Genomic DNA, 7,551 nt, shown 5'->3' with positions numbered 1-7,551 from the left:
TGTTATTTAAGTCATCCAGGGTAAGGAATAGTCATGCTAGTACAAAAATGTAACATTTGAGCCAAGGACCCTCGAACTTGGTATGGAGTTTGGCTATGAGTAGTACTTGACCCATAGGTCAAAAGGGACTGTTACAAGAAAATATTTATCCTATGATATTTAAAGTGTATGCCTATGTGATCTATGTCAAAACTTGATCTTATCATTAAGAGCAATGGTACTCAGTTGAGCGATATAGGGTCATCATGGCCCTCTTGTTGAAATTAGTCTGCCAGAAGTAGCTAGTTTTTGTACTCCAGTTACATGCCCCAGACCAAAGAATTAAGACAACAGAGTTGTAATTGCCTGTTCTCTCGTGAAATCTCATATCACCCTGATCAGTTTTTCAGTCCCCTAGATGCTTATTAAGTAAAGTATTATGCAAGCATCACTGCTTAGAAGATCACATTTTGTACTCACACAGTTTATGGAGATTTCTCTCTGTATTCATATCTGGGTTTCAGATCTGTTTATTTACAGTTACAGAATATTTTAAGGTTTTGATGGAGATATTTTAGAATAGATGGTTAACCTAAAAAGGTAAAAACTTGGTTTAAAAGTTGTTGTTAGTCAATTTTTTTCTTTGAACAGCTCAAATTTGCATTTTATAAAGTTTTTTTTGGTTTTGCTGTGTTTGTATTGTTGTGTTTGTTAAGTTCAAGAATAAGTTGTAGATATACAATGTTTGACAGTGCTTTGAAGTGATGAATTTATGAACTTAATATGTTGTTTTTTGGGGGAGGGGTGCACTTAAGAGTTGCCCTTGTCCGTCTGTATATCTGTCCGTCCTTCCGAGCCCACATTTTCATACTTAGATGGTTGTAGCAACAATAGGTAACTGTACCTTTTCTTTGATGTCATTTATTCTGTAAAGCTTTTACGTGGCTAAAAGAACAATAGAGAGAACAAAAGAGTAGCCACATACATACCCATATGTAGTAATGTCTGTCCAACTTTGTTTCGTTCATTTCTCAAAAAGTATTTGATCCAGTGTCATCAAACCTCACAGGATGAGAAGCTGTGCACCTAGGGTTTTAATTTGGATCTCACACATTAAGACCAAAGTTATGTCCCTTGACTTAGTAAAAAATACACATAAAAATGGTCTAAGTTTGTGTCGCATGTATCTCAAAAAGTATTTAATCCAGTATTATGATAGTTTTATAGGATACGAAGTTGCGCACCTGGTGTTCTGTTTGGGATTTCACTCAGCTAGATTGGAGTAACCGTCCTTGACTTAGTGAAAAATACAATGAAAGTGCTTATGTTGCATATATCTTTAAAAAATTCACCTAGTCATGTTACCATGTATGAATATAAACTAGCATGTGAATATGACTGTGCACCTGAGTTTTTTGGTGTTTTTTTTTCACTCTGCAAGACCAGAATTATTACCCTTGACTTAGTCAAAAAATAAAAGTTTGTGCCATATGTATGTAAAAATATACCGTACTTGACCTAGAGTTATAAAACATTAGAGGATTGTTTTATAGCCTTTATAGTTTTGCACCTGATTTTCTTTTTGGGATTTTACTCAGCTAGGCCAGAGTTATGTTCCTTTACTAAGTGAATAATACACATACAGTTTTTAAAAGTTTGTGTTGCAAACATCTTTAAAAAATATTTCACCTAGAGTCGTGAAACCATGTACAGTAACAGGAGTTGGGGGCAAAACACACATCTACTAGTTGTTTTTGTTTTGTTTTTTCTTTTTTGTTTATTTCTTTTTTTCTTTCTTTTTTAAGAAATTGTAGTAAAATTCATTTTGTTTATTTCAAATGGTCAGTTGTTTGAATTTTTAAAACCTGGAAACACAGACTGGTTATTGAAATGGTCTGGTTGAGGCAGTTGTAAATTGTATAAATGAGAGAAGGTAGAGTGGTTTAGTAGTGTCTCCGACTTTTAGCAAGAAGATCATAGGTCGGAATCCCAGTGGGAGCAGAATACTACTGTGAAAATCCCTTGCTTAGGAGTGAATACCAGACATCAGGAAAGCAGTGACCAGGCTAAGTTAATATAAGTTTTACCAACTCTCTTTATATTTTAGTTAAAGTCATTGAAGATTAACTTTGATTGAATCTCAGGTGTTTGAAACACATGTTTCATGTATGGAATGTGTAAACACCAGGCATTTTATAGTGTAATGACATTATGACATTGTTATTATATTCAGTTTTAATTTTGATGTCTTAAAATCAAGGTTGATGACGCGAAGTTTTAGTTATTAATTACTGTTAAATAATTAGATACCAGTAATATGTTTTTAGCATTACTGTGGAAAGAATAAGGGGGTCTGTTATACTTGCACTGATGTTTGTGTTGCTGTTGCTTGAACACTTAATACCCTTCAATAGCACCCTCAGCTTCTTCTCCCTACACTATTTTACCATCCTGAGCTCCAGTACCCTCAGCTTCTTCTCCCTACACTATTTTACCATCCTGAGCTCCAGTACCCTCGGCTTCTCCCTACACTATTTTACCATCCTGAACTCCAGCACCCTCAGCTTCTTCTCCCTACACTATTTTACCATCCTGAGCTCCAGTACCCTCGGCTTCTTCTCCCTACACTATTTTACCATCCTGAGCTCCAGCACCCTCGGCTTCTTCTCCCTACACTATTTTACCATCCTGAGCTCCAGCACCCTCGGCTTCTTCTCCCTACACTATTTTACCATCCTGAGCTCCAGCACCCTCGGCTTCTTCTCCCTACACTATTTTACCAACCTGAGCTCCAGCACCCTCGGCTTCTTCTCCCTACACTATTTTACCATCCTGAGCTCCAGCACCCTCGGCTTCTTCTCCCTACACTATTTTACCATCCTGAGCTCCAGCACCCTCGGCTTCTTCTCCCTACACTATTTTACCATCCTGAGCTCCAGCACCCTCAGCTTCTTCTCCCTACACTATTTTACCATCCTGAGCTCCAGTACCCTCGGCTTCTTCTCCCTACACTATTTTACCATCCTGAGCTCCAGCACCCTCAGCTTCTTCTCCTACACTATTTTACCATCCTGAGCTCCAGCACCCTCAGCTTCTTCTCCCTACACTATTTACCATCCTGAGCTCCAGCACCCTCGGCTTCTTCTCCCTACACTATTTTACCATCCACTCCAGCACGCTCCAGCCCTCGCTTCTTCTCCCTACACTATTTTACCATCCTGAGCTCCAGCACCTCAGCTTCTTCTCCCTACACTATTTTACCATCCTGAGCTCCAGTCACCCTCGCTTTCTCCCTACACTATTTTACCATCCTGAGCTCCAGCACCCTCAGCTTCTTCTCCCTACACTATTTTACCATCCTGAGCTCCAGCACCCTCAGCTTCTTCTCCCTACACTATTTTACCATCCTGAGCTCCAGCAACTGCATTTGCAGTCCATCGAATTATTTATTGCATTTGAGCGGATGCACAGACTGGTCTGGATCCATGCTGGTCGCAAATATTGGTTTTCTCATGGCGTGTCTCATTTGATGTTCACTCTGTGAAATTTATTTTGATCATACATAGAAACAAAGAACAATCTTATAAATATTGTATTTGTCATAATTTACTGTTATTTTGTACTTACTTGAAGTATTTCTATAGTGTCCTGATTGTCAGTATGTGGGACATGTTAGGAAATTATTCAATGTGCCAAAGATGGAAGTGTTCATTTTTGTTATGTTTTTTTTTTTTGACTTCAAAAGTGCGTATTATTTTTCCTTTTGTTATTTACTGTATTTATGTGCACTGTATTTATATTTCTATGAATTGTACTTATGCTGTTATAAGGAAAAATATAAGTTGTCTTGTTTTTGTTTCTTTTAACCTTTACCCTGCTAAATTTTTATAATGAGCTTGTCCATCTTTCAATTTGGACAGTACCATTACCTGTCAAAAGGGGTACTTACCAAAAAGATACTGATTGAATGGTAAACAGTGCAGATCTTGATCGGACTGCATGGACATGCAGGCTGATCACAATCTGCACTGGTCGCAAATGTAGAATCAGTCTGTCCAGCATGGAAAGGGTTAATGTAGTTCTGCATGTTCAGATCATAACATAACATCATATATGCGCATAGCCAATAACAAAACCTGGGTTGACATTGGAAAACATGCCACAGAATAATGGTAAATCTTGTGTAATAATTGAATATATATAATTATATAATATTAAAATGTTTGATATGTTAAATTATTTCAAATATTGTCTTTAAATCAGTGTGTAATGTACGATTCCATTTAAACATTGGCAAATATTTCAAAAACAAGCACTACCTGCTTAAGCATGGTGATCTTCATTACATTGGTGGTTTTGACCTTTACCCTGCTAAATTTCTAAAATGGACTGGTCCATTATTCAATTTGGATAGTACCACTAATTATTCAAAGGGATGTCCACTGAAAATTTACTGTCTGAATAGCAAACAGTGCAGACCATGATCCGTGCAGGCTGGTCTTTGTCTGCACTGGTCGCAAAGGCTGAATCAACTGCCGCCAGCAGTCTAAAGGTTAACATGACATGCCTCTAGGTGTTTATCAAAATACCAGAATTATCAAAACAGATAGAAATACCCCTGAAATATGAAAAAAAAATATATTACCTATATTTAACTACATATTCTTATGGATAAGTTATCAAGTAGAGTTAAATTTCTGTTATGATCGTATTACTTGGCTAACATGTAGAATGACTTTTTTGCATGTTTGTAGATAGTAAAATCTGACTAACACCCACAGAAAAGCATTATTTTCATGCAAAATATATTAAGTACATTTTACTAATGTATAAAAATTGTTTGTTTGTTTTTTTAAATCCAGAGGCATGCAGTTTAATCATATCTGTGATTTGACATATTTTAGATTATCTTTGTTGTTGTGATTTGGTGCTTGTTGTTAAGCTGGAAATACCAGTATAGGCATTTATTTATTGTGTTGCAGATCATCATTAGTTCTTAAACAAAAACGGACAATAAAAGAATTTATGAAAAATGAAAAGCTGTGTTTTGGTATTCTACTTCAGTATACAGTAGTGTCTTCGTTAAAAACACCTCTGCACAGCATATAGCTCCATACGAAGGCTGGTAATTCCTGTCCAACTATACCACCTTTCATCTTTCTTAATTAACCCTTACCCTGCTAAATTTCTATAATAAACTTTTCCATCTTTCAATTTGGACAGTACCTTTAACTGCTAAAAGGGGTGTATACCAAAATGATACTGACTGAATGGCGAACAGCACAGATCATGATCGGAATGCATGGATGTGCAGACTGATCATGATCTACACTGGTTGCAAAGGCAGAATTAATCATGTCTAGCATGATGACATGTATTTTATTGGGCACAAAATTTCATGGTTGAGTGGTCATTTTGTGGGAATTTGAATTTGTTGGTTTCAGCTTTGAACATAAAATGAATGAGTACTTTATTTGTTAATTAGGATTGATGGATTGATTTCACAGATTGACTCAACCATGAAAATTAGCCCCCCCCCCCCCCCCCCCCCCCCCCCATGAATATTCATGATTTCACAGTAATCAATCTCTTCAGAGAAGCAACAAACAAATTTCAGTCTTCCAAGGCATATTATTTCATAGATTTTTGTTTTGTTGGGTTTAACGTTGCACCGACACATTTATAGGTCACATGGCGACTTCCCAGCATTGTTGGTGGAGGAAGACCCCAAGTGCCCCACCATGCATTATTTCATCACAAGCGGGCACCTGGGTAGAACCACAGACTTTCCATAAGGCAGCTGGATGGCTTCCTCACATTAAGATTTCAATACCCCTAGTGAGGCTCGAACCCACATCGATGAGGGGCAAGTGATTTGAAGTCAACGACCTTAACCGCTCGGCCACGAAGGCCCCTATATTATTTCGTGAGGTTGCACTGTACTGGCCATTATAAAGTATCCTTAACCTGCTGGTATCAAATACACCAGCGAACTGAGACCAAAACCATTTCTGTCATAAGTAGGCATTTCTAAAAACCTTTTATCAAAGCACTAAAGTGATGATATCTAACACCATCCAATTAAGGGCCACCAGAGCTAAAAATAGAAAAACCTTTAAATGATCATGATTTCTTCCCATGAACTGCTTGATGGATTGTTACCAAATTTGATATGTAGCGTCCTAAGGTCCTCTCCTATATTTGTTCAAATAGTTCCACTTGACTGATTTTAGTGGCTGCAAGAGCTTAAAAAGAAAAACAAAAACTTATTTTAACTCAGTTTTTACCATTTATGATTCAGTGTGTCATATCAAAAAGTCAGTTTAACATAAGCGATTTAGCTTTTGCCCTCTTGTTCAAGTCATTTAGGGTATACACAAACAAACACAGCAATTCGGGGGCACAAAATTCATTATTGACCAATGCAGATACCAAGACCAGAGATAGAAAGAGAGATATTTAAGATAAAGGCATGTCAGTTTAACTTAGCCTACAGCGTGAATAGACTGTCTTGTTCTTTAATGTGCATAACATACAGTGCTGATACACACAAAGCTCTCTTGTACTGGCCTCATATATTTGAAGAAACACAAAATTAAACCAGAGGTCCGAATTGGCCCAAGTTGTTCACCTGAAGAAAACCTTAACCATCTGACTTAGCTTCTAACTAGGTTAAGTGAAAATCCTACAAACTGTTCATTAAAACAAAAAATATTTAAAGAATTTTTCTATATTTTGCTGTCATGCACCAAAAAAGCATAACCATCAAAAGAAATCATTTAAAGGTATTTCTATTTTAACTCTGATGGCCCTTAAAAGGGCTCAAGTGCCCTCATTCGAACAAATTTGGCATAAGATTTTATAATGATCTACAGACCAAGTTTGATGAAGATCCATCAAGCGATTCATGAGAAGAAGTACTTTAAAGGTATTTCTATTTTAAAGTCTAGTGGCCCCTAAAAGGGGCTAAGTGCCCCCAATTGAACAAACATGGTAAAGAACCTTATAATGATGCTCCAGACACAGTTTGATGAAGACCCAATAATTAGTTCATGAGAAGACTTCATTTAAAGACACTTCTATTTTTAACACTAGTGGCCCCTAAAGATGCCAAATGCCCCACACCCCCCACACACACCCCTCCACCCCACTCCAACTGAATTTTTGGGAAGGGCCTTATAATAATGCTACAGGCCAAGTTTGATGAGGATCCATCAAGCAGTTCATAAGAAGAAATCATTAAAGAGTATTTTTATTTTTAGACCTAAGGGGCCGACTGCCCCCATTTGAACAAAAATGAGAGAGAACTTTATAATTATGCTACAAATCATGTTTGATGAAGATCCATTCAGTAGTTGTTTACAGGTATTTCTAATTTTAGCTCTAGGGTCCTAAAAGGAGCCAACTGCCAGCTTTTGTATAAAATTGGGAGAGGACCTTATATTAATGCTACAGACCAATTTTGATGAAGATCCATCAAGCGGGTTGTGAGAAGTCTTTTAAAGTTTTTTTCTATTTTTAGCTCTAGTGGCCCCAAAACGGGGCAAATGCCCCCATTTGAACAAAATTGGG

This window comes from Mercenaria mercenaria, chromosome 13, assembly GCF_021730395.1.
Source record: "Mercenaria mercenaria strain notata chromosome 13, MADL_Memer_1, whole genome shotgun sequence".
NCBI classification, from domain to species: Eukaryota; Metazoa; Mollusca; class Bivalvia; order Venerida; family Veneridae; genus Mercenaria; species Mercenaria mercenaria.
This window is presented reverse-complemented; position numbering follows the sequence as displayed.